The 23,893-nt window shown below is 43.7% G+C and overlaps 6 non-coding genes and 20 pseudogenes across 6 annotated transcripts; all 26 read left to right on the top strand.

Annotated features, from left to right (window-relative positions):
* Positions 1-386: 386 nt before the first annotated feature.
* On the top strand, positions 387-504 carry LOC140019273 (5S ribosomal RNA; annotated as a pseudogene).
* Positions 505-1,431: 927 nt separating this feature from the next.
* On the top strand, positions 1,432-1,550 carry LOC140017746 (5S ribosomal RNA). Its single transcript, XR_011824052.1, has one exon. It is a non-coding gene; the product is annotated as a 5S ribosomal RNA (ribosomal RNA).
* Positions 1,551-1,961: 411 nt separating this feature from the next.
* LOC140019461 (5S ribosomal RNA) lies at positions 1,962-2,079 on the top strand (annotated as a pseudogene).
* A 925-nt stretch (positions 2,080-3,004) lies between these two features.
* Positions 3,005-3,122, top strand: LOC140020390 (5S ribosomal RNA; annotated as a pseudogene).
* Positions 3,123-4,047: 925 nt separating this feature from the next.
* Positions 4,048-4,171, top strand: LOC140020038 (5S ribosomal RNA; annotated as a pseudogene).
* Positions 4,172-5,090: 919 nt separating this feature from the next.
* LOC140019462 (5S ribosomal RNA) lies at positions 5,091-5,208 on the top strand (annotated as a pseudogene).
* Positions 5,209-6,135: 927 nt separating this feature from the next.
* LOC140017623 (5S ribosomal RNA) lies at positions 6,136-6,254 on the top strand. The gene has a single exon (XR_011823931.1). It is a non-coding gene; the product is annotated as a 5S ribosomal RNA (ribosomal RNA).
* Positions 6,255-6,665: 411 nt separating this feature from the next.
* On the top strand, positions 6,666-6,783 carry LOC140018595 (5S ribosomal RNA; annotated as a pseudogene).
* Positions 6,784-7,710: 927 nt separating this feature from the next.
* Positions 7,711-7,828, top strand: LOC140019274 (5S ribosomal RNA; annotated as a pseudogene).
* Positions 7,829-8,755: 927 nt separating this feature from the next.
* LOC140017747 (5S ribosomal RNA) lies at positions 8,756-8,874 on the top strand. Its single transcript, XR_011824053.1, has one exon. It is a non-coding gene; the product is annotated as a 5S ribosomal RNA (ribosomal RNA).
* A 411-nt stretch (positions 8,875-9,285) lies between these two features.
* On the top strand, positions 9,286-9,403 carry LOC140019463 (5S ribosomal RNA; annotated as a pseudogene).
* A 925-nt stretch (positions 9,404-10,328) lies between these two features.
* LOC140020391 (5S ribosomal RNA) lies at positions 10,329-10,446 on the top strand (annotated as a pseudogene).
* A 925-nt stretch (positions 10,447-11,371) lies between these two features.
* LOC140020039 (5S ribosomal RNA) lies at positions 11,372-11,495 on the top strand (annotated as a pseudogene).
* Positions 11,496-12,414: 919 nt separating this feature from the next.
* LOC140019464 (5S ribosomal RNA) lies at positions 12,415-12,532 on the top strand (annotated as a pseudogene).
* A 927-nt stretch (positions 12,533-13,459) lies between these two features.
* LOC140017624 (5S ribosomal RNA) lies at positions 13,460-13,578 on the top strand. Its single transcript, XR_011823932.1, has one exon. It is a non-coding gene; the product is annotated as a 5S ribosomal RNA (ribosomal RNA).
* Positions 13,579-13,989: 411 nt separating this feature from the next.
* Positions 13,990-14,107, top strand: LOC140018596 (5S ribosomal RNA; annotated as a pseudogene).
* Positions 14,108-15,034: 927 nt separating this feature from the next.
* LOC140019275 (5S ribosomal RNA) lies at positions 15,035-15,152 on the top strand (annotated as a pseudogene).
* A 927-nt stretch (positions 15,153-16,079) lies between these two features.
* LOC140017748 (5S ribosomal RNA) lies at positions 16,080-16,198 on the top strand. The gene has a single exon (XR_011824054.1). It is a non-coding gene; the product is annotated as a 5S ribosomal RNA (ribosomal RNA).
* A 411-nt stretch (positions 16,199-16,609) lies between these two features.
* On the top strand, positions 16,610-16,727 carry LOC140019465 (5S ribosomal RNA; annotated as a pseudogene).
* A 925-nt stretch (positions 16,728-17,652) lies between these two features.
* On the top strand, positions 17,653-17,770 carry LOC140020393 (5S ribosomal RNA; annotated as a pseudogene).
* Positions 17,771-18,695: 925 nt separating this feature from the next.
* Positions 18,696-18,819, top strand: LOC140020040 (5S ribosomal RNA; annotated as a pseudogene).
* Positions 18,820-19,738: 919 nt separating this feature from the next.
* On the top strand, positions 19,739-19,856 carry LOC140019466 (5S ribosomal RNA; annotated as a pseudogene).
* Positions 19,857-20,936: 1,080 nt separating this feature from the next.
* LOC140020041 (5S ribosomal RNA) lies at positions 20,937-21,060 on the top strand (annotated as a pseudogene).
* Positions 21,061-21,979: 919 nt separating this feature from the next.
* LOC140019467 (5S ribosomal RNA) lies at positions 21,980-22,097 on the top strand (annotated as a pseudogene).
* A 927-nt stretch (positions 22,098-23,024) lies between these two features.
* LOC140017749 (5S ribosomal RNA) lies at positions 23,025-23,143 on the top strand. The gene has a single exon (XR_011824055.1). It is a non-coding gene; the product is annotated as a 5S ribosomal RNA (ribosomal RNA).
* A 413-nt stretch (positions 23,144-23,556) lies between these two features.
* LOC140018597 (5S ribosomal RNA) lies at positions 23,557-23,674 on the top strand (annotated as a pseudogene).
* The last annotated feature ends 219 nt before the right edge of the window (positions 23,675-23,893 follow it).

Genomic DNA, 23,893 nt, shown 5'->3' on the forward strand with positions numbered 1-23,893 from the left:
TCCCCTTCGTTCTTTATGCTGTAGTAATTTAGCTCCGTCGGAACGATTGCTTTATATTTTGCTTCTCATCGAAGCATGAAGGCGGATCTGAAGGCGCGAGACAAGTCAGGAACGGTACGGCTGGATCGAAACCCGGATCGTCGGTCAAAGTTGTCGGCGCAAATGTATAAGTGCAAGCGTGAAGGATCAATTTCAGAATAATTGAGAGTTGCGCGACGAGGGAAAAAAAAATGGTGCAAATCAACAAGAAAAAAATGTAAAAGTAAATAAATAAAAGGATGAGGGGAAATTCTTGAATTGACGCTTAAAATGAATTCGGGTCCAGAAAAGCCACACTGCTTCACAGGACGGGGCAGTTTAAAAGAATAAAGCGAAAGGAACATGGTGGGTGCGATCATACCAGCACTAATGCACCGGATCCCATCAGAACTCCGAAGTTAAGCATGCTTGGGCGAGAGTAGTACTAGGATGGGTGACCCTAGGCCTGTCAACGGGTCGGGTCTAGACCCGGATCCGGATCGGATCGCTGAAATTTTTTCGGGTATGGGTAGGGATTTAATTCCGTTATCCGGATCCGGATCCGTTTTTTCAAACAAAAAAACGGGTCGGATACGGAATATAGTATTCCGACCCGTATTAGACCCGGATCCGGATATAAATGATTTAATAATTTATAAAAAATATATATTATCAATATAATTTGATTAGGATGATGTATTTGAGTAAAATCAATTTGATTTATTTTCTTATTTGGTTTTTTCTTTGCATTAGTTAGAAATTAGTTTACAAATATATTTTTTTCTCTTTTTTGTTAGAAATTATAAATTTTGGCAAATTTGTTCGGGTAGACCCGACCCGGATCCGAGACTCGCCGGGTCCGGATCCGGAACACAGAATAAAAGACCCGTCGGGTAAACGGGTCGGATCCGGGTCCGGGTCCGGAATAATGAATTCCGGCCCGGACCCGGCCCGTTGACACCCCTAGGTGACCCCCTGGGAAATCCTCGTGTTGCACCCCTCCCTTTTTTGTTTCGAAATCCAAATTTCCCCTTCGTTCTTTATGCTGTAGTAATTTAGCTCCGTCGGAACGATTGCTTTATATTTTGCTTCTCATCGAAGCATGAAGGCGGATCTGAAGGCGCGAGACAAGTCAGGAACGGTACGGCTGGATCGAAACCCGGATCGTCGGTCAAAGTTGTCGGCGCAAATGTATAAGTGCAAGCGTGAAGGATCAATTTCAGAATAATTGAGAGTTGCGCGACGAGGGAAAAAAAAATGGTGCAAATCAACAAGAAAAAAATGTAAAAGTAAATAAATAAAAGGATGAGGGGAAATTCTTGAATTGACGCTTAAAATGAATTCGGGTCCAGAAAAGCCACACTGCTTCACAGGACGGGGCAGTTTAAAAGAATAAAGCGAAAGGAACATGGTGGGTGCGATCATACCAGCACTAATGCACCGGATCCCATCAGAACTCCGAAGTTAAGCATGCTTGGGCGAGAGTAGTACTAGGATGGGTGACCCCCTGGGAAGTCCTCGTGTTGCACCCCTCCCTTTTTTGTTTCGAAATCCAAATTTCCCCTTCGTTCTTTATGCTGTAGTAATTTAGCTCCGTCGGAACGATTGCTTTATATTTTGCTTCTTATCGAAGCATGAAGGCGGATCTGAAGGCGCGAGACAAGTCAGGAACGGTACGGCTGGATCGAAGCCCGGATCGTCGGTCAAAGTTGTCGGCGCAAATGTATAAGCGCAAGCGTGAAGGATCAATTTCAGGATAATTGAGAGTTGTGCGACGAGGGAAAAAAAAGGTGCAAAGCAACAAGAAAAAAATATAAAAGTAAATAAATAAAAGGATGAGAAGAAATTCATGAATTGACGCTTAGAATGAATTCGGGTCCAGAAAAGCCAAACTGCTTCACAGGACGTGGCAGTTTAAAAGAATAAAGCGAAAGGAACATGGCGGGTGCGATCATACCAGCACTAATGCACCGGATCCCATCAGAACTTCGAAGTTAAGCGTGCTTGGGCGACAGTAGTACTAGGATGGGTGACCCTAGGCCGGTCAACGGGTCGGGTCTACACCCGGATCCGGATCGGATCCTTGAAATTTTTGCTGGTATGGGTAGGGATTTAATTCCGTTATCCGGATCCGAATCCGTTTTTTCAAACAAAAAAACGGGTCGGATACGGAATATAGTATTCCGACCCGTACTAGACCCGGATCCGGATATAAATGATTTAATAATTTATAAAAAATATATATTATCAATATAATTTGATTAGGATGATGTATTTGAGTAAAATCAATTTGATTTATTTTCTTATTTGGTTTTTTCTTTGCATTAGCTAGAAATTAGTTTACAAATATATCTTTTTCTCTTTTTTGTTAGAAATTATAAATTTTGGCAAATTTGTTCGGGTAGACCCGACCCGGATCCGAGACTCGCCGGGTCCGGATCCGGAACACCGAATAAAAGACCCGTCGGGTAAACGGGTCGGATCCGGGTCCGGGTCCGGAATAAAGAATTCCGGCCCGGACCCGGCCCGTTGACACCCCTAGGTGACCCCCTGGGAAATCCTCGTGTTGCACCCCTCCCTTTTTTGTTTCGAAATCCAAATTTTCCCTTCGTTCTTTATGCTGTAGTAATTTAGCTCCGTCGGAACGATTGCTTTATATTTTGCTTCTCATCGAAGCATGAAGGCGGATCTGAAGGCGCGAGACAAGTCAGGAACGGTACGGCTGAATCGAATCCCGGATCGTCGGTCAATGTTGTCGGCGCAAATGCATAAGCGCAAGCGTGAAGGATCAATTTCAGGATAATTGAGAGTTGTGCGACGAGGGAAAAAAAAGGTGCAAAGCAACAAGAAAAAAATATAAAAGTAAATAAATAAAAGGATGAGAGGAAATTCATGAATTGACGCTTAGAATGAATTCGGGTCCAGAAAAGCCAAACTGCTTCACAGGACGTGGCAGTTTAAAAGAATAAAGCGAAAGGAACATGGCGGGTGTGATCATACCAGCACTAATGCACCGGATCCCATCAGAACTTCGAAGTTAAGCGTGCTTGGGCGACAGTAGTACTAGGATGGGTGACCCTAGGCCGGTCAACGGGTCGGGTCTACACCCGGATCCGGATCGGATCCCTGAAATTTTTGCGGGTATGGGTAGGGATTTAATTCCGTTATCCGGATCCGGATCCGTTTTTTCAAACAAAAAAACGGGTCGGATACGGAATATAGTATTCCGACCCGTATTAGACCCGGATCCGGATATAAATGATTTAATAATTTATAAAAAATATATATTATCAATATAATTTGATTAGGATGATGTATTTGAGTAAAATCAATTTGATTTATTTTCTTATTTGGTTTTTTCTTTGCATTAGCTAGAAATTTGTTTACAAATATATCTTTTTCTCTTTTTTGTTAGAAATTATAAATTTTGGCAAATTTGTTCGGGTAGACCCGACCCGGATCCGAGACTCGCCGGGTCCGGATCCGGAACACCGAATAAAAGACCCGTCGGGTAAACGGGTCGGCTCCGGGTCCGGGTCCGGAATAATGAATTCCGGCCCGGACCCGGCCCGTTGACACCCCTAGGTGACCCCCTGGGAAATCCTCGTGTTGCACCCCTCCCTTTTTTGTTTCGAAATCCAAATTTTCCCTTCGTTCTTTATGCTGTAGTAATTTAGCTCCGTCGGAACGATTGCTTTATATTTTGCTTCTCATCGAAGCATGAAGGCGGATCTGAAGGCGCGAGACAAGTCAGGAACGGTACGGCTGAATCGAAGCCCGGATCGTCGGTCAATGTTGTCGGCGCAAATGCATAAGCGCAAGCGTGAAGGATCAATTTCAGGATAATTGAGAGTTGTGCGACGAGGGAAAAAAAAGGTGCAAAGCAACAAGAAAAAAATATAAAAGTAAATAAATAAAAGGATGAGAGGAAATTCATGAATTGACGCTTAGAATGAATTCGGGTCCAGAAAAGCCAAACTGCTTCACAGGACGTGGCAGTTTAAAAGAATAAAGCGAAAGGAACATGGCGGGTGCGATCATACCAGCACTAATGCACCGGATCCCATCAGAACTTCGAAGTTAAGCGTGCTTGGGCGACAGTAGTACTAGGATGGGTGACCCTAGGCCTGTCAACGGGTCGGGTCTACACCCGGATCCGGATCGGATCCCTGAAATTTTTGCGGGTATGGGTAGGGATTTAATTCCGTTATCCGGATCCGGATCCGTTTTTTCAAACAAAAAAACGGGTCGGATACGGAATATAGTATTCCGACCCGTATTAGACCCGGATCCGGATATAAATGATTTAATAATTTATAAAAAATATATATTATCAATATAATTTGATTAGGATGATGTATTTGAGTAAAATCAATTTGATTTATTTTCTTATTTGGTTTTTTCTTTGCATTAGCTAGAAATTTGTTTACAAATATATCTTTTTCTCTTTTTTGTTAGAAATTATAAATTTTGGCAAATTTGTTCGGGTAGACCCGACCCGGATCCGAGACTCGCCGGGTCCGGATCCGGAACACCGAATAAAAGACCCGTCGGGTAAACGGGTCGGCTCCGGGTCCGGGTCCGGAATAATGAATTCCGGCCCGGACCCGGCCCGTTGACACCCCTAGGTGACCCCCTGGGAAATCCTCGTGTTGCACCCCTCCCTTTTTTGTTTCGAAATCCAAATTTTCCCTTCGTTCTTTATGCTGTAGTAATTTAGCTCCGTCGGAACGATTGCTTTATATTTTGCTTCTCATCGAAGCATGAAGGCGGATCTGAAGGCGCGAGACAAGTCAGGAACGGTACGGCTGGATCGAAGCCCGGATCGTCGGTCAAAGTTGTCGGCGCAAATGCATAAGCGCAAGCGTGAAGGATCAATTTCAGGATAATTGAGAGTTGTGCGACGAGGGAAAAAAAAGGTGCAAAGCAACAAGAAAAAAATATAAAAGTAAATAAATAAAAGGATGAGAGGAAATTCATGAATTGACGCTTAGAATGAATTCGGGTCCAGAAAAGCCAAACTGCTTCACAGGACGTGGCAGTTTAAAAGAATAAAGCGAAAGGAACATGGCGGGTGCGATCATACCAGCACTAATGCACCGGATCCCATCAGAACTTCGAAGTTAAGCGTGCTTGGGCGACAGTAGTACTAGGATGGGTGACCCTAGGCCGGTCAACGGGTCGGGTCTACACCCGGATCCGGATCGGATCCCTGAAATTTTTGCGGGTATGGGTAGGGATTTAATTCCGTTATCCGGATCCGGATCCGTTTTTTCAAACAAAAAAACGGGTCGGATACGGAATATAGTATTCCGACCCGTATTAGACCCGGATTCGGATATAAATGATTTAATAATTTATAAAAAATATATATTATCAATATAATTTGATTAGGATGATGTATTTGAGTAAAATCAATTTGATTTATTTTCTTATTTGGTTTTTTCTTTGCATTAGCTAGAAATTAGTTTACAAATATATCTTTTTCTCTTTTTTGTTAGAAATTATAAATTTTGGCAAATTTGTTCGGGTAGACCCGACCCGGATCCGAGACTCGCCGGGTCCGGATCCGGAACACCGAATAAAAGACCCGTCGGGTAAACGGGTCGGCTCCGGGTCCGGGTCCGGAATAATGAATTCCGGCCCGGACCCGGCCCGTTGACACCCCTAGGTGACCCCCTGGGAAATCCTCGTGTTGCACCCCTCCCTTTTTTGTTTCGAAATCCAAATTTTCCCTTCGTTCTTTATGCTGTAGTAATTTAGCTCCGTCGGAACGATTGCTTTATATTTTGCTTCTCATCGAAGCATGAAGGCGGATCTGAAGGCGCGAGACAAGTCAGGAACGGTACGGCTGGATCGAAGCCCGGATCGTCGGTCAAAGTTGTCGGCGCAAATGTATAAGCGCAAGCGTGAAGGATCAATTTCAGGATAATTGAGAGTTGCGCGACGAGGGAAAAAAAAATGGTGCAAATCAACAAGAAAAAAATGTAAAAGTAAATAAATAAAAGGATGAGGGGAAATTCTTGAATTGACGCTTAAAATGAATTCGGGTCCAGAAAAGCCACACTGCTTCACAGGACGGGGCAGTTTAAAAGAATAAAGCGAAAGGAACATGGCTGGTGCGATCATACCAGCACTAATGCACCGGATCCCATCAGAACTCCGAAGTTAAGCGTGCTTGGGCGAGAGTAGTACTAGGATGGGTGACCCCCTGGGAAGTCCTCGTGTTGCACCCCTCCCTTTTTTGTTTCGAAATCCAAATTTCCCCTTCGTTCTTTATGCTGTAGTAATTTAGCTCCGTCGGAACGATTGCTTGATATTTTGCTTCTCATCGAAGCATGAAGGCGGATCTGAAGGCGCGAGACAAGTCAGGAACGGTACGGCTGGATCGAAGCCCGGATCGTCGGTCAAAGTTGTCGGCGCAAATGTATAAGCGGAAGCGTGAAGGATCAATTTCAGGATAATTGAGAGTTGTGCGACGAGGGAAAAAAAAGGTGCAAAGCAACAAGAAAAAAATATAAAAGTAAATAAATAAAAGGATGAGAGGAAATTCATGAATTGACGCTTAGAATGAATTCGGGTCCAGAAAAGCCAAACTGCTTCACAGGACGTGGCAGTTTAAAAGAATAAAGCGAAAGGAACATGGCGGGTGCGATCATACCAGCACTAATGCACCGGATCCCATCAGAACTCCGAAGTTAAGCGTGCTTGGGCGACAGTAGTACTAGGATGGGTGACCCTAGGCCTGTCAACGGGTCGGGTCTAGACCCGGATCCGGATCGGATCGCTGAAATTTTTTCGGGTATGGGTAGGGATTTAATTCCGTTATCCGGATCCGGATCCGTTTTTTCAAACAAAAAAACGGGTCGGATACGGAATATAGTATTCCGACCCGTATTAGACCCGGATCCGGATATAAATGATTTAATAATTTATAAAAAATATATATTATCAATATAATTTGATTAGGATGATGTATTTGAGTAAAATCAATTTGATTTATTTTCTTATTTGGTTTTTTCTTTGCATTAGTTAGAAATTAGTTTACAAATATATTTTTTTCTCTTTTTTGTTAGAAATTATAAATTTTGGCAAATTTGTTCGGGTAGACCCGACCCGGATCCGAGACTCGCCGGGTCCGGATCCGGAACACAGAATAAAAGACCCGTCGGGTAAACGGGTCGGATCCGGGTCCGGGTCCGGAATAATGAATTCCGGCCCGGACCCGGCCCGTTGACACCCCTAGGTGACCCCCTGGGAAATCCTCGTGTTGCACCCCTCCCTTTTTTGTTTCGAAATCCAAATTTCCCCTTCGTTCTTTATGCTGTAGTAATTTAGCTCCGTCGGAACGATTGCTTTATATTTTGCTTCTCATCGAAGCATGAAGGCGGATCTGAAGGCGCGAGACAAGTCAGGAACGGTACGGCTGGATCGAAACCCGGATCGTCGGTCAAAGTTGTCGGCGCAAATGTATAAGTGCAAGCGTGAAGGATCAATTTCAGAATAATTGAGAGTTGCGCGACGAGGGAAAAAAAAATGGTGCAAATCAACAAGAAAAAAATGTAAAAGTAAATAAATAAAAGGATGAGGGGAAATTCTTGAATTGACGCTTAAAATGAATTCGGGTCCAGAAAAGCCACACTGCTTCACAGGACGGGGCAGTTTAAAAGAATAAAGCGAAAGGAACATGGTGGGTGCGATCATACCAGCACTAATGCACCGGATCCCATCAGAACTCCGAAGTTAAGCATGCTTGGGCGAGAGTAGTACTAGGATGGGTGACCCTAGGCCTGTCAACGGGTCGGGTCTAGACCCGGATCCGGATCGGATCGCTGAAATTTTTTCGGGTATGGGTAGGGATTTAATTCCGTTATCCGGATCCGGATCCGTTTTTTCAAACAAAAAAACGGGTCGGATACGGAATATAGTATTCCGACCCGTATTAGACCCGGATCCGGATATAAATGATTTAATAATTTATAAAAAATATATATTATCAATATAATTTGATTAGGATGATGTATTTGAGTAAAATCAATTTGATTTATTTTCTTATTTGGTTTTTTCTTTGCATTAGTTAGAAATTAGTTTACAAATATATTTTTTTCTCTTTTTTGTTAGAAATTATAAATTTTGGCAAATTTGTTCGGGTAGACCCGACCCGGATCCGAGACTCGCCGGGTCCGGATCCGGAACACAGAATAAAAGACCCGTCGGGTAAACGGGTCGGATCCGGGTCCGGGTCCGGAATAATGAATTCCGGCCCGGACCCGGCCCGTTGACACCCCTAGGTGACCCCCTGGGAAATCCTCGTGTTGCACCCCTCCCTTTTTTGTTTCGAAATCCAAATTTCCCCTTCGTTCTTTATGCTGTAGTAATTTAGCTCCGTCGGAACGATTGCTTTATATTTTGCTTCTCATCGAAGCATGAAGGCGGATCTGAAGGCGCGAGACAAGTCAGGAACGGTACGGCTGGATCGAAACCCGGATCGTCGGTCAAAGTTGTCGGCGCAAATGTATAAGTGCAAGCGTGAAGGATCAATTTCAGAATAATTGAGAGTTGCGCGACGAGGGAAAAAAAAATGGTGCAAATCAACAAGAAAAAAATGTAAAAGTAAATAAATAAAAGGATGAGGGGAAATTCTTGAATTGACGCTTAAAATGAATTCGGGTCCAGAAAAGCCACACTGCTTCACAGGACGGGGCAGTTTAAAAGAATAAAGCGAAAGGAACATGGTGGGTGCGATCATACCAGCACTAATGCACCGGATCCCATCAGAACTCCGAAGTTAAGCATGCTTGGGCGAGAGTAGTACTAGGATGGGTGACCCCCTGGGAAGTCCTCGTGTTGCACCCCTCCCTTTTTTGTTTCGAAATCCAAATTTCCCCTTCGTTCTTTATGCTGTAGTAATTTAGCTCCGTCGGAACGATTGCTTTATATTTTGCTTCTTATCGAAGCATGAAGGCGGATCTGAAGGCGCGAGACAAGTCAGGAACGGTACGGCTGGATCGAAGCCCGGATCGTCGGTCAAAGTTGTCGGCGCAAATGTATAAGCGCAAGCGTGAAGGATCAATTTCAGGATAATTGAGAGTTGTGCGACGAGGGAAAAAAAAGGTGCAAAGCAACAAGAAAAAAATATAAAAGTAAATAAATAAAAGGATGAGAAGAAATTCATGAATTGACGCTTAGAATGAATTCGGGTCCAGAAAAGCCAAACTGCTTCACAGGACGTGGCAGTTTAAAAGAATAAAGCGAAAGGAACATGGCGGGTGCGATCATACCAGCACTAATGCACCGGATCCCATCAGAACTTCGAAGTTAAGCGTGCTTGGGCGACAGTAGTACTAGGATGGGTGACCCTAGGCCGGTCAACGGGTCGGGTCTACACCCGGATCCGGATCGGATCCTTGAAATTTTTGCTGGTATGGGTAGGGATTTAATTCCGTTATCCGGATCCGAATCCGTTTTTTCAAACAAAAAAACGGGTCGGATACGGAATATAGTATTCCGACCCGTACTAGACCCGGATCCGGATATAAATGATTTAATAATTTATAAAAAATATATATTATCAATATAATTTGATTAGGATGATGTATTTGAGTAAAATCAATTTGATTTATTTTCTTATTTGGTTTTTTCTTTGCATTAGCTAGAAATTAGTTTACAAATATATCTTTTTCTCTTTTTTGTTAGAAATTATAAATTTTGGCAAATTTGTTCGGGTAGACCCGACCCGGATCCGAGACTCGCCGGGTCCGGATCCGGAACACCGAATAAAAGACCCGTCGGGTAAACGGGTCGGATCCGGGTCCGGGTCCGGAATAAAGAATTCCGGCCCGGACCCGGCCCGTTGACACCCCTAGGTGACCCCCTGGGAAATCCTCGTGTTGCACCCCTCCCTTTTTTGTTTCGAAATCCAAATTTTCCCTTCGTTCTTTATGCTGTAGTAATTTAGCTCCGTCGGAACGATTGCTTTATATTTTGCTTCTCATCGAAGCATGAAGGCGGATCTGAAGGCGCGAGACAAGTCAGGAACGGTACGGCTGAATCGAATCCCGGATCGTCGGTCAATGTTGTCGGCGCAAATGCATAAGCGCAAGCGTGAAGGATCAATTTCAGGATAATTGAGAGTTGTGCGACGAGGGAAAAAAAAGGTGCAAAGCAACAAGAAAAAAATATAAAAGTAAATAAATAAAAGGATGAGAGGAAATTCATGAATTGACGCTTAGAATGAATTCGGGTCCAGAAAAGCCAAACTGCTTCACAGGACGTGGCAGTTTAAAAGAATAAAGCGAAAGGAACATGGCGGGTGTGATCATACCAGCACTAATGCACCGGATCCCATCAGAACTTCGAAGTTAAGCGTGCTTGGGCGACAGTAGTACTAGGATGGGTGACCCTAGGCCGGTCAACGGGTCGGGTCTACACCCGGATCCGGATCGGATCCCTGAAATTTTTGCGGGTATGGGTAGGGATTTAATTCCGTTATCCGGATCCGGATCCGTTTTTTCAAACAAAAAAACGGGTCGGATACGGAATATAGTATTCCGACCCGTATTAGACCCGGATCCGGATATAAATGATTTAATAATTTATAAAAAATATATATTATCAATATAATTTGATTAGGATGATGTATTTGAGTAAAATCAATTTGATTTATTTTCTTATTTGGTTTTTTCTTTGCATTAGCTAGAAATTTGTTTACAAATATATCTTTTTCTCTTTTTTGTTAGAAATTATAAATTTTGGCAAATTTGTTCGGGTAGACCCGACCCGGATCCGAGACTCGCCGGGTCCGGATCCGGAACACCGAATAAAAGACCCGTCGGGTAAACGGGTCGGCTCCGGGTCCGGGTCCGGAATAATGAATTCCGGCCCGGACCCGGCCCGTTGACACCCCTAGGTGACCCCCTGGGAAATCCTCGTGTTGCACCCCTCCCTTTTTTGTTTCGAAATCCAAATTTTCCCTTCGTTCTTTATGCTGTAGTAATTTAGCTCCGTCGGAACGATTGCTTTATATTTTGCTTCTCATCGAAGCATGAAGGCGGATCTGAAGGCGCGAGACAAGTCAGGAACGGTACGGCTGAATCGAAGCCCGGATCGTCGGTCAATGTTGTCGGCGCAAATGCATAAGCGCAAGCGTGAAGGATCAATTTCAGGATAATTGAGAGTTGTGCGACGAGGGAAAAAAAAGGTGCAAAGCAACAAGAAAAAAATATAAAAGTAAATAAATAAAAGGATGAGAGGAAATTCATGAATTGACGCTTAGAATGAATTCGGGTCCAGAAAAGCCAAACTGCTTCACAGGACGTGGCAGTTTAAAAGAATAAAGCGAAAGGAACATGGCGGGTGCGATCATACCAGCACTAATGCACCGGATCCCATCAGAACTTCGAAGTTAAGCGTGCTTGGGCGACAGTAGTACTAGGATGGGTGACCCTAGGCCTGTCAACGGGTCGGGTCTACACCCGGATCCGGATCGGATCCCTGAAATTTTTGCGGGTATGGGTAGGGATTTAATTCCGTTATCCGGATCCGGATCCGTTTTTTCAAACAAAAAAACGGGTCGGATACGGAATATAGTATTCCGACCCGTATTAGACCCGGATCCGGATATAAATGATTTAATAATTTATAAAAAATATATATTATCAATATAATTTGATTAGGATGATGTATTTGAGTAAAATCAATTTGATTTATTTTCTTATTTGGTTTTTTCTTTGCATTAGCTAGAAATTTGTTTACAAATATATCTTTTTCTCTTTTTTGTTAGAAATTATAAATTTTGGCAAATTTGTTCGGGTAGACCCGACCCGGATCCGAGACTCGCCGGGTCCGGATCCGGAACACCGAATAAAAGACCCGTCGGGTAAACGGGTCGGCTCCGGGTCCGGGTCCGGAATAATGAATTCCGGCCCGGACCCGGCCCGTTGACACCCCTAGGTGACCCCCTGGGAAATCCTCGTGTTGCACCCCTCCCTTTTTTGTTTCGAAATCCAAATTTTCCCTTCGTTCTTTATGCTGTAGTAATTTAGCTCCGTCGGAACGATTGCTTTATATTTTGCTTCTCATCGAAGCATGAAGGCGGATCTGAAGGCGCGAGACAAGTCAGGAACGGTACGGCTGGATCGAAGCCCGGATCGTCGGTCAAAGTTGTCGGCGCAAATGCATAAGCGCAAGCGTGAAGGATCAATTTCAGGATAATTGAGAGTTGTGCGACGAGGGAAAAAAAAGGTGCAAAGCAACAAGAAAAAAATATAAAAGTAAATAAATAAAAGGATGAGAGGAAATTCATGAATTGACGCTTAGAATGAATTCGGGTCCAGAAAAGCCAAACTGCTTCACAGGACGTGGCAGTTTAAAAGAATAAAGCGAAAGGAACATGGCGGGTGCGATCATACCAGCACTAATGCACCGGATCCCATCAGAACTTCGAAGTTAAGCGTGCTTGGGCGACAGTAGTACTAGGATGGGTGACCCTAGGCCGGTCAACGGGTCGGGTCTACACCCGGATCCGGATCGGATCCCTGAAATTTTTGCGGGTATGGGTAGGGATTTAATTCCGTTATCCGGATCCGGATCCGTTTTTTCAAACAAAAAAACGGGTCGGATACGGAATATAGTATTCCGACCCGTATTAGACCCGGATTCGGATATAAATGATTTAATAATTTATAAAAAATATATATTATCAATATAATTTGATTAGGATGATGTATTTGAGTAAAATCAATTTGATTTATTTTCTTATTTGGTTTTTTCTTTGCATTAGCTAGAAATTAGTTTACAAATATATCTTTTTCTCTTTTTTGTTAGAAATTATAAATTTTGGCAAATTTGTTCGGGTAGACCCGACCCGGATCCGAGACTCGCCGGGTCCGGATCCGGAACACCGAATAAAAGACCCGTCGGGTAAACGGGTCGGCTCCGGGTCCGGGTCCGGAATAATGAATTCCGGCCCGGACCCGGCCCGTTGACACCCCTAGGTGACCCCCTGGGAAATCCTCGTGTTGCACCCCTCCCTTTTTTGTTTCGAAATCCAAATTTTCCCTTCGTTCTTTATGCTGTAGTAATTTAGCTCCGTCGGAACGATTGCTTTATATTTTGCTTCTCATCGAAGCATGAAGGCGGATCTGAAGGCGCGAGACAAGTCAGGAACGGTACGGCTGGATCGAAGCCCGGATCGTCGGTCAAAGTTGTCGGCGCAAATGTATAAGCGCAAGCGTGAAGGATCAATTTCAGGATAATTGAGAGTTGCGCGACGAGGGAAAAAAAAATGGTGCAAATCAACAAGAAAAAAATGTAAAAGTAAATAAATAAAAGGATGAGGGGAAATTCTTGAATTGACGCTTAAAATGAATTCGGGTCCAGAAAAGCCACACTGCTTCACAGGACGGGGCAGTTTAAAAGAATAAAGCGAAAGGAACATGGCTGGTGCGATCATACCAGCACTAATGCACCGGATCCCATCAGAACTCCGAAGTTAAGCGTGCTTGGGCGAGAGTAGTACTAGGATGGGTGACCCCCTGGGAAGTCCTCGTGTTGCACCCCTCCCTTTTTTGTTTCGAAATCCAAATTTCCCCTTCGTTCTTTATGCTGTAGTAATTTAGCTCCGTCGGAACGATTGCTTGATATTTTGCTTCTCATCGAAGCATGAAGGCGGATCTGAAGGCGCGAGACAAGTCAGGAACGGTACGGCTGGATCGAAGCCCGGATCGTCGGTCAAAGTTGTCGGCGCAAATGTATAAGCGGAAGCGTGAAGGATCAATTTCAGGATAATTGAGAGTTGTGCGACGAGGGAAAAAAAAGGTGCAAAGCAACAAGAAAAAAATATAAAAGTAAATAAATAAAAGGATGAGAGGAAATTCATGAATTGACGCTTAGAATGAATTCGGGTCCAGAAAAGCCAAACTGCTTCACAGGACGTGGCAGTTTAAAAGAATAAAGCGAAAGGAACATGGCGGGTGCGATCATACCAGCACTAATGCACCGGATCCCATCAGAACTCCGAAGTTAAGCGTGCTTGGGCGACAGTAGTACTAGGATGGGTGACCCTAGGCCTGTCAACGGGTCGGGTCTAGACCCGGATCCGGATCGGATCGCTGAAATTTTTTCGGGTATGGGTAGGGATTTAATTCCGTTATCCGGATCCGGATCCGTTTTTTCAAACAAAAAAACGGGTCGGATACGGAATATAGTATTCCGACCCGTATTAGACCCGGATCCGGATATAAATGATTTAATAATTTATAAAAAATATATATTATCAATATAATTTGATTAGGATGATGTATTTGAGTAAAATCAATTTGATTTATTTTCTTATTTGGTTTTTTCTTTGCATTAGTTAGAAATTAGTTTACAAATATATTTTTTTCTCTTTTTTGTTAGAAATTATAAATTTTGGCAAATTTGTTCGGGTAGACCCGACCCGGATCCGAGACTCGCCGGGTCCGGATCCGGAACACAGAATAAAAGACCCGTCGGGTAAACGGGTCGGATCCGGGTCCGGGTCCGGAATAATGAATTCCGGCCCGGACCCGGCCCGTTGACACCCCTAGGTGACCCCCTGGGAAATCCTCGTGTTGCACCCCTCCCTTTTTTGTTTCGAAATCCAAATTTCCCCTTCGTTCTTTATGCTGTAGTAATTTAGCTCCGTCGGAACGATTGCTTTATATTTTGCTTCTCATCGAAGCATGAAGGCGGATCTGAAGGCGCGAGACAAGTCAGGAACGGTACGGCTGGATCGAAACCCGGATCGTCGGTCAAAGTTGTCGGCGCAAATGTATAAGTGCAAGCGTGAAGGATCAATTTCAGAATAATTGAGAGTTGCGCGACGAGGGAAAAAAAAATGGTGCAAATCAACAAGAAAAAAATGTAAAAGTAAATAAATAAAAGGATGAGGGGAAATTCTTGAATTGACGCTTAAAATGAATTCGGGTCCAGAAAAGCCACACTGCTTCACAGGACGGGGCAGTTTAAAAGAATAAAGCGAAAGGAACATGGTGGGTGCGATCATACCAGCACTAATGCACCGGATCCCATCAGAACTCCGAAGTTAAGCATGCTTGGGCGAGAGTAGTACTAGGATGGGTGACCCTAGGCCTGTCAACGGGTCGGGTCTAGACCCGGATCCGGATCGGATCGCTGAAATTTTTTCGGGTATGGGTAGGGATTTAATTCCGTTATCCGGATCCGGATCCGTTTTTTCAAACAAAAAAACGGGTCGGATACGGAATATAGTATTCCGACCCGTATTAGACCCGGATCCGGATATAAATGATTTAATAATTTATAAAAAATATATATTATCAATATAATTTGATTAGGATGATGTATTTGAGTAAAATCAATTTGATTTATTTTCTTATTTGGTTTTTTCTTTGCATTAGTTAGAAATTAGTTTACAAATATATTTTTTTCTCTTTTTTGTTAGAAATTATAAATTTTGGCAAATTTGTTCGGGTAGACCCGACCCGGATCCGAGACTCGCCGGGTCCGGATCCGGAACACAGAATAAAAGACCCGTCGGGTAAACGGGTCGGATCCGGGTCCGGGTCCGGAATAATGAATTCCGGCCCGGACCCGGCCCGTTGACACCCCTAGGTGACCCCCTGGGAAATCCTCGTGTTGCACCCCTCCCTTTTTTGTTTCGAAATCCAAATTTCCCCTTCGTTCTTTATGCTGTAGTAATTTAGCTCCGTCGGAACGATTGCTTTATATTTTGCTTCTCATCGAAGCATGAAGGCGGATCTGAAGGCGCGAGACAAGTCAGGAACGGTACGGCTGGATCGAAACCCGGATCGTCGGTCAAAGTTGTCGGCGCAAATGTATAAGTGCAAGCGTGAAGGATCAATTTCAGAATAATTGAGAGTTGCGCGACGAGGGAAAAAAAAATGGTGCAAATCAACAAGAAAAAAATGTAAAAGTAAATAAATAAAAGGATGAGGGGAAATTCTTGAATTGACGCTTAAAATGAATTCGGGTCCAGAAAAGCCACACTGCTTCACAGGACGGGGCAGTTTAAAAGAATAAAGCGAAAGGAACATGGTGGGTGCGATCATACCAGCACTAATGCACCGGATCCCATCAGAACTCCGAAGTTAAGCATGCTTGGGCGAGAGTAGTACTAGGATGGGTGACCCCCTGGGAAGTCCTCGTGTTGCACCCCTCCCTTTTTTGTTTCGAAATCCAAATTTCCCCTTCGTTCTTTATGCTGTAGTAATTTAGCTCCGTCGGAACGATTGCTTTATATTTTGCTTCTTATCGAAGCATGAAGGCGGATCTGAAGGCGCGAGACAAGTCAGGAACGGTACGGCTGGATCGAAGCCCGGATCGTCGGTCAAAGTTGTCGGCGCAAATGTATAAGCGCAAGCGTGAAGGATCAATTTCAGGATAATTGAGAGTTGTGCGACGAGGGAAAAAAAAGGTGCAAAGCAACAAGAAAAAAATATAAAAGTAAATAAATAAAAGGATGAGAAGAAATTCATGAATTGACGCTTAGAATGAATTCGGGTCCAGAAAAGCCAAACTGCTTCACAGGACGTGGCAGTTTAAAAGAATAAAGCGAAAGGAACATGGCGGGTGCGATCATACCAGCACTAATGCACCGGATCCCATCAGAACTTCGAAGTTAAGCGTGCTTGGGCGACAGTAGTACTAGGATGGGTGACCCTAGGCCGGTCAACGGGTCGGGTCTACACCCGGATCCGGATCGGATCCTTGAAATTTTTGCTGGTATGGGTAGGGATTTAATTCCGTTATCCGGATCCGAATCCGTTTTTTCAAACAAAAAAACGGGTCGGATACGGAATATAGTATTCCGACCCGTACTAGACCCGGATCCGGATATAAATGATTTAATAATTTATAAAAAATATATATTATCAATATAATTTGATTAGGATGATGTATTTGAGTAAAATCAATTTGATTTATTTTCTTATTTGGTTTTTTCTTTGCATTAGCTAGAAATTAGTTTACAAATATATCTTTTTCTCTTTTTTGTTAGAAATTATAAATTTTGGCAAATTTGTTCGGGTAGACCCGACCCGGATCCGAGACTCGCCGGGTCCGGATCCGGAACACCGAATAAAAGACCCGTCGGGTAAACGGGTCGGATCCGGGTCCGGGTCCGGAATAAAGAATTCCGGCCCGGACCCGGCCCGTTGACACCCCTAGGTGACCCCCTGGGAAATCCTCGTGTTGCACCCCTCCCTTTTTTGTTTCGAAATCCAAATTTTCCCTTCGTTCTTTATGCTGTAGTAATTTAGCTCCGTCGGAACGATTGCTTTATATTTTGCTTCTCATCGAAGCATGAAGGCGGATCTGAAGGCGCGAGACAAGTCAGGAACGGTACGGCTGAATCGAATCCCGGATCGTCGGTCAATGTTGTCGGCGCAAATGCATAAGCGCAAGCGTGAAGGATCAATTTCAGGATAATTGAGAGTTGTGCGACGAGGGAAAAAAAAGGTGCAAAGCAACAAGAAAAAAATATAAAAGTAAATAAATAAAAGGATGAGAGGAAATTCATGAATTGACGCTTAGAATGAATTCGGGTCCAGAAAAGCCAAACTGCTTCACAGGACGTGGCAGTTTAAAAGAATAAAGCGAAAGGAACATGGCGGGTGTGATCATACCAGCACTAATGCACCGGATCCCATCAGAACTTCGAAGTTAAGCGTGCTTGGGCGACAGTAGTACTAGGATGGGTGACCCTAGGCCGGTCAACGGGTCGGGTCTACACCCGGATCCGGATCGGATCCCTGAAATTTTTGCGGGTATGGGTAGGGATTTAATTCCGTTATCCGGATCCGGATCCGTTTTTTCAAACAAAAAAACGGGTCGGATACGGAATATAGTATTCCGACCCGTATTAGACCCGGATCCGGATATAAATGATTTAATAATTTATAAAAAATATATATTATCAATATAATTTGATTAGGATGATGTATTTGAGTAAAATCAATTTGATTTATTTTCTTATTTGGTTTTTTCTTTGCATTAGCTAGAAATTTGTTTACAAATATATCTTTTTCTCTTTTTTGTTAGAAATTATAAATTTTGGCAAATTTGTTCGGGTAGACCCGACCCGGATCCGAGACTCGCCGGGTCCGGATCCGGAACACCGAATAAAAGACCCGTCGGGTAAACGGGTCGGCTCCGGGTCCGGGTCCGGAATAATGAATTCCGGCCCGGACCCGGCCCGTTGACACCCCTAGGTGACCCCCTGGGAAATCCTCGTGTTGCACCCCTCCCTTTTTTGTTTCGAAATCCAAATTTTCCCTTCGTTCTTTATGCTGTAGTAATTTAGCTCCGTCGGAACGATTGCTTTATATTTTGCTTCTCATCGAAGCATGAAGGCGGATCTGAAGGCGCGAGACAAGTCAGGAACGGTACGGCTGAATCGAAGCCCGGATCGTCGGTCAATGTTGTCGGCGCAAATGCATAAGCGCAAGCGTGAAGGATCAATTTCAGGATAATTGAGAGTTGTGCGACGAGGGAAAAAAAAGGTGCAAAGCAACAAGAAAAAAATATAAAAGTAAATAAATAAAAGGATGAGAGGAAATTCATGAATTGACGCTTAGAATGAATTCGGGTCCAGAAAAGCCAAACTGCTTCACAGGACGTGGCAGTTTAAAAGAATAAAGCGAAAGGAACATGGCGGGTGCGATCATACCAGCACTAATGCACCGGATCCCATCAGAACTTCGAAGTTAAGCGTGCTTGGGCGACAGTAGTACTAGGATGGGTGACCCTAGGCCTGTCAACGGGTCGGGTCTACACCCGGATCCGGATCGGATCCCTGAAATTTTTGCGGGTATGGGTAGGGATTTAATTCCGTTATCCGGATCCGGATCCGTTTTTTCAAACAAAAAAACGGGTCGGATACGGAATATAGTATTCCGACCCGTATTAGACCCGGATCCGGATATAAATGATTTAATAATTTATAAAAAATATATATTATCAATATAATTTGATTAGGATGATGTATTTGAGTAAAATCAATTTGATTTATTTTCTTATTTGGTTTTTTCTTTGCATTAGCTAGAAATTTGTTTACAAATATATCTTTTTCTCTTTTTTGTTAGAAATTATAAATTTTGGCAAATTTGTTCGGGTAGACCCGACCCGGATCCGAGACTCGCCGGGTCCGGATCCGGAACACCGAATAAAAGACCCGTCGGGTAAACGGGTCGGCTCCGGGTCCGGGTCCGGAATAATGAATTCCGGCCCGGACCCGGCCCGTTGACACCCCTAGGTGACCCCCTGGGAAATCCTCGTGTTGCACCCCTCCCTTTTTTGTTTCGAAATCCAAATTTTCCCTTCGTTCTTTATGCTGTAGTAATTTAGCTCCGTCGGAACGATTGCTTTATATTTTGCTTCTCATCGAAGCATGAAGGCGGATCTGAAGGCGCGAGACAAGTCAGGAACGGTACGGCTGGATCGAAGCCCGGATCGTCGGTCAAAGTTGTCGGCGCAAATGCATAAGCGCAAGCGTGAAGGATCAATTTCAGGATAATTGAGAGTTGTGCGACGAGGGAAAAAAAAGGTGCAAAGCAACAAGAAAAAAATATAAAAGTAAATAAATAAAAGGATGAGAGGAAATTCATGAATTGACGCTTAGAATGAATTCGGGTCCAGAAAAGCCAAACTGCTTCACAGGACGTGGCAGTTTAAAAGAATAAAGCGAAAGGAACATGGCGGGTGCGATCATACCAGCACTAATGCACCGGATCCCATCAGAACTTCGAAGTTAAGCGTGCTTGGGCGACAGTAGTACTAGGATGGGTGACCCTAGGCCGGTCAACGGGTCGGGTCTACACCCGGATCCGGATCGGATCCCTGAAATTTTTGCGGGTATGGGTAGGGATTTAATTCCGTTATCCGGATCCGGATCCGTTTTTTCAAACAAAAAAACGGGTCGGATACGGAATATAGTATTCCGACCCGTATTAGACCCGGATTCGGATATAAATGATTTAATAATTTATAAAAAATATATATTATCAATATAATTTGATTAGGATGATGTATTTGAGTAAAATCAATTTGATTTATTTTCTTATTTGGTTTTTTCTTTGCATTAGCTAGAAATTAGTTTACAAATATATCTTTTTCTCTTTTTTGTTAGAAATTATAAATTTTGGCAAATTTGTTCGGGTAGACCCGACCCGGATCCGAGACTCGCCGGGTCCGGATCCGGAACACCGAATAAAAGACCCGTCGGGTAAACGGGTCGGCTCCGGGTCCGGGTCCGGAATAATGAATTCCGGCCCGGACCCGGCCCGTTGACACCCCTAGGTGACCCCCTGGGAAATCCTCGTGTTGCACCCCTCCCTTTTTTGTTTCGAAATCCAAATTTTCCCTTCGTTCTTTATGCTGTAGTAATTTAGCTCCGTCGGAACGATTGCTTTATATTTTGCTTCTCATCGAAGCATGAAGGCGGATCTGAAGGCGCGAGACAAGTCAGGAACCTCGTGTTGCACCCCTCCCTTTTTTGTTTCGAAATCCAAATTTTCCCTTCGTTCTTTATGCTGTAGTAATTTAGCTCCGTCGGAACGATTGCTTTATATTTTGCTTCTCATCGAAGCATGAAGGCGGATCTGAAGGCGCGAGACAAGTCAGGAACGGTACGGCTGGATCGAAGCCCGGATCGTCGGTCAAAGTTGTCGGCGCAAATGCATAAGCGCAAGCGTGAAGGATCAATTTCAGGATAATTGAGAGTTGTGCGACGAGGGAAAAAAAAGGTGCAAAGCAACAAGAAAAAAATATAAAAGTAAATAAATAAAAGGATGAGAGGAAATTCATGAATTGACGCTTAGAATGAATTCGGGTCCAGAAAAGCCAAACTGCTTCACAGGACGTGGCAGTTTAAAAGAATAAAGCGAAAGGAACATGGCGGGTGCGATCATACCAGCACTAATGCACCGGATCCCATCAGAACTTCGAAGTTAAGCGTGCTTGGGCGACAGTAGTACTAGGATGGGTGACCCTAGGCCTGTCAACGGGTCGGGTCTACACCCGGATCCGGATCGGATCCCTGAAATTTTTGCGGGTATGGGTAGGGATTTAATTCCGTTATCCGGATCCGGATCCGTTTTTTCAAACAAAAAAACGGGTCGGATACGGAATATAGTATTCCGACCCGTATTAGACCCGGATCCGGATATAAATGATTTAATAATTTATAAAAAATATATATTATCAATATAATTTGATTAGGATGATGTATTTGAGTAAAATCAATTTGATTTATTTTCTTATTTGGTTTTTTCTTTGCATTAGCTAGAAATTTGTTTACAAATATATCTTTTTCTCTTTTTTGTTAGAAATTATAAATTTTGGCAAATTTGTTCGGGTAGACCCGACCCGGATCCGAGACTCGCCGGGTCCGGATCCGGAACACCGAATAAAAGACCCGTCGGGTAAACGGGTCGGCTCCGGGTCCGGGTCCGGAATAATGAATTCCGGCCCGGACCCGGCCCGTTGACACCCCTAGGTGACCCCCTGGGAAATCCTCGTGTTGCACCCCTCCCTTTTTTGTTTCGAAATCCAAATTTTCCCTTCGTTCTTTATGCTGTAGTAATTTAGCTCCGTCGGAACGATTGCTTTATATTTTGCTTCTCATCGAAGCATGAAGGCGGATCTGAAGGCGCGAGACAAGTCAGGAACGGTACGGCTGGATCGAAGCCCGGATCGTCGGTCAAAGTTGTCGGCGCAAATGCATAAGCGCAAGCGTGAAGGATCAATTTCAGGATAATTGAGAGTTGTGCGACGAGGGAAAAAAAAGGTGCAAAGCAACAAGAAAAAAATATAAAAGTAAATAAATAAAAGGATGAGAGGAAATTCATGAATTGACGCTTAGAATGAATTCGGGTCCAGAAAAGCCAAACTGCTTCACAGGACGTGGCAGTTTAAAAGAATAAAGCGAAAGGAACATGGCGGGTGCGATCATACCAGCACTAATGCACCGGATCCCATCAGAACTTCGAAGTTAAGCGTGCTTGGGCGACAGTAGTACTAGGATGGGTGACCCTAGGCCGGTCAACGGGTCGGGTCTACACCCGGATCCGGATCGGATCCCTGAAATTTTTGCGGGTATGGGTAGGGATTTAATTCCGTTATCCGGATCCGGATCCGTTTTTTCAAACAAAAAAACGGGTCGGATACGGAATATAGTATTCCGACCCGTATTAGACCCGGATTCGGATATAAATGATTTAATAATTTATAAAAAATATATATTATCAATATAATTTGATTAGGATGATGTATTTGAGTAAAATCAATTTGATTTATTTTCTTATTTGGTTTTTTCTTTGCATTAGCTAGAAATTAGTTTACAAATATATCTTTTTCTCTTTTTTGTTAGAAATTATAAATTTTGGCAAATTTGTTCGGGTAGACCCGACCCGGATCCGAGACTCGCCGGGTCCGGATCCGGAACACCGAATAAAAGACCCGTCGGGTAAACGGGTCGGCTCCGGGTCCGGGTCCGGAATAATGAATTCCGGCCCGGACCCGGCCCGTTGACACCCCTAGGTGACCCCCTGGGAAATCCTCGTGTTGCACCCCTCCCTTTTTTGTTTCGAAATCCAAATTTCCCCTTCGTTCTTTATGCTGTAGTAATTTAGCTCCGTCGGAACGATTGCTTTATATTTTGCTTCTCATCGAAGCATGAAGGCGGATCTGAAGGCGCGAGACAAGTCAGGAACGGTACGGCTGGATCGAAACCCGGATCGTCGGTCAAAGTTGTCGGCGCAAATGTATAAGTGCAAGCGTGAAGGATCAATTTCAGAATAATTGAGAGTTGCGCGACGAGGGAAAAAAAAATGGTGCAAATCAACAAGAAAAAAATGTAAAAGTAAATAAATAAAAGGATGAGGGGAAATTCTTGAATTGACGCTTAAAATGAATTCGGGTCCAGAAAAGCCACACTGCTTCACAGGACGGGGCAGTTTAAAAGAATAAAGCGAAAGGAACATGGTGGGTGCGATCATACCAGCACTAATGCACCGGATCCCATCAGAACTCCGAAGTTAAGCATGCTTGGGCGAGAGTAGTACTAGGATGGGTGACCCCCTGGGAAGTCCTCGTGTTGCACCCCTCCCTTTTTTGTTTCGAAATCCAAATTTCCCCTTCGTTCTTTATGCTGTAGTAATTTAGTTCCGTCGGAACGATTGCTTTATATTTTGCTTCTTATCGAAGCATGAAGGCGGATCTGAAGGCGCGAGACAAGTCAGGAACGGTACGGCTGGATCGAAGCCCGGATCGTCGGTCAAAGTTGTCGGCGCAAATGTATAAGTGCAAGCGTGAAGGATCAATTTCAGAATAATTGAGAGTTGCGCGACGAGGGAAAAAAAAATGGTGCAAATCAACAAGAAAAAAATGTAAAAGTAAATAAATAAAAGGATGAGGGGAAATTCTTGAATTGACGCTTAAAATGAATTCGGGTCCAGAAAAGCCAAACTGCTTCACAGGACGTGGCAGTTTAAAAGAATAAAGCGAAAGAAACATGGCGGGTGCGATCATACCAGCACTAATGCACCGGATCCCATCAGAACTCCGAAGTTAAGCGTGCTTGGGCGACAGTAGTACTAGGATGGGTGACCCTAGGCCTGTCAACGGGTCGGGTCTAGACCCGGATCCGGATCGGATCGCTGAAATTTTTTCGGGTATGGGTAGGGATTTAATTCCGTTATCCGGATCCGGATCCGTTTTTTCAAACAAAAAAATGGGTCGGATACGGAATATAGTATTCCGACCCGTATTAGACCCGGATCCGGATATAAATGATTTAATAATTTATAAAAAATATATATTATCAATATAATTTGATTAGGATGATGTATTTGAG

The sequence above is a fragment of the Coffea arabica genome, chromosome 11c, assembly GCF_036785885.1.
Source record: "Coffea arabica cultivar ET-39 chromosome 11c, Coffea Arabica ET-39 HiFi, whole genome shotgun sequence".
Lineage (NCBI taxonomy): Eukaryota > Viridiplantae > Streptophyta > Magnoliopsida > Gentianales > Rubiaceae > Coffea > Coffea arabica.